The sequence below is a fragment of the Limulus polyphemus genome, unplaced genomic scaffold (assembly GCF_000517525.1).
Source record: "Limulus polyphemus unplaced genomic scaffold, Limulus_polyphemus-2.1.2 Scaffold6059, whole genome shotgun sequence".
NCBI lineage: Eukaryota > Metazoa > Arthropoda > Merostomata > Xiphosura > Limulidae > Limulus > Limulus polyphemus.
In genome coordinates, this window is record NW_013671669.1 from 18,124 (window position 1) to 19,541 (window position 1,418).

A 1,418-nucleotide genomic window follows, 5' to 3' on the forward strand; every position below is an offset into this window, starting at 1 on the left:
CAGATGACAGGCACAAATATAGAGCACTGGTAGTTGCTCTAAAACTCAGGTATCGAACTCCAAATCAGTCCGAAGTCTACAGGGCTAAGTTTAGAACTAGAGTCCGTGCTAAAGGGGAGAGCTGGCGCAGGACTTGGAAAGTATGGCACACAAGGCCTACCCAACTGCACCACCCGATGTCCTCAAGCTGTTGCTGAGGGATCAGTTTGTAGATGCCTTGGACAGTCCATAAGTGAAGCAAGCACACCCCTCTACTATATAAGATGCAATGGCCAGATCTCTTGAATTGGAATCCTACATTAAGTCCAGCACAGAGGTACCAAGGTTGTTACAGTCATCAGGATTCAAGGGCAGCTTTCAGAGAAGTTTGAAGGACTTTGCTGGTACTGTAACAAACCTGGGCACAAGAGAGCTCAATGCCAGGAACTTCAACACGGGGAAGATGCCATGGCAGGAAAGGCTGCTACCCAGAAATGTTGTTGGAACTGTGGAGAGCAAGGACATGTAAGGAGCCAGAGTAAGAATAATACTACCAATAAGTCAGTCTCAGGGAGACCAGTAGTGATTGGTGCTGAGGGAAGTCCACCAACCCCCATGTGAAGTCCCAACAGCTAGGTGTAAAATGGCAAGCATACATAGTGTCTTCTTGACAGGAAAGCTGGATGGCCAAAAGTGCAACTTTGTCATAGATTCTGCATCTCTGCAAACCCTTGTGAGTATCAAGGTATTAGATCACAAAGGAGTACCAGAGGCCATACAGATACTCAGTACATTATGCAAGGTTGTGGGGACCAGTGTGAGTAACTATTGAGCTCATGGGCATGAAGAACATACAGAAAGTATACTTGGCTGACGTTGAAGACCAATGCATATTAGTATTGGACTATTTACTACCAAGGAGGTTTGTAATAAATTTTGATAAAATGACATTTGGGAACAACAAAGGCCAAATTCCGGTAACTGTTAAATGAGAGGTTGAACTAACTAGGTGCCATCAAGATGTAGTCAAAGTGACGGAAGGAGTTGATGATGGTGAAATGGAACCAGATATAGATATTAAAGCAGAGCAGAAGAAAGATCAAAATTTGAAGCCAATAATTGATTTTCTAAATGCAAGTGTTTTGCGCCCTGCTTGGGAGAAGGTGTCTAGCTTAAGCCCTGTGACAAAGAACTATTGGGCACAATGGGACCAGTTGAAGCTTGAAGATGGTATTCTTCTCCAGAGATGGGAAACTGCAGATGGGAAAGTGACGACCTGGCAAACGGTTATACCATGAAAGTTATGGGAAGTTGTGGTGCGTCAATCCTATGATAGTTTAACAGGAGGACATCTCGGAGTTAAGAAAACATTGAGTCACCTACGACAGAGATTTTACTGAATAGGTATGAGGCAAGATGTGGAAGAATGGTGCAGAACA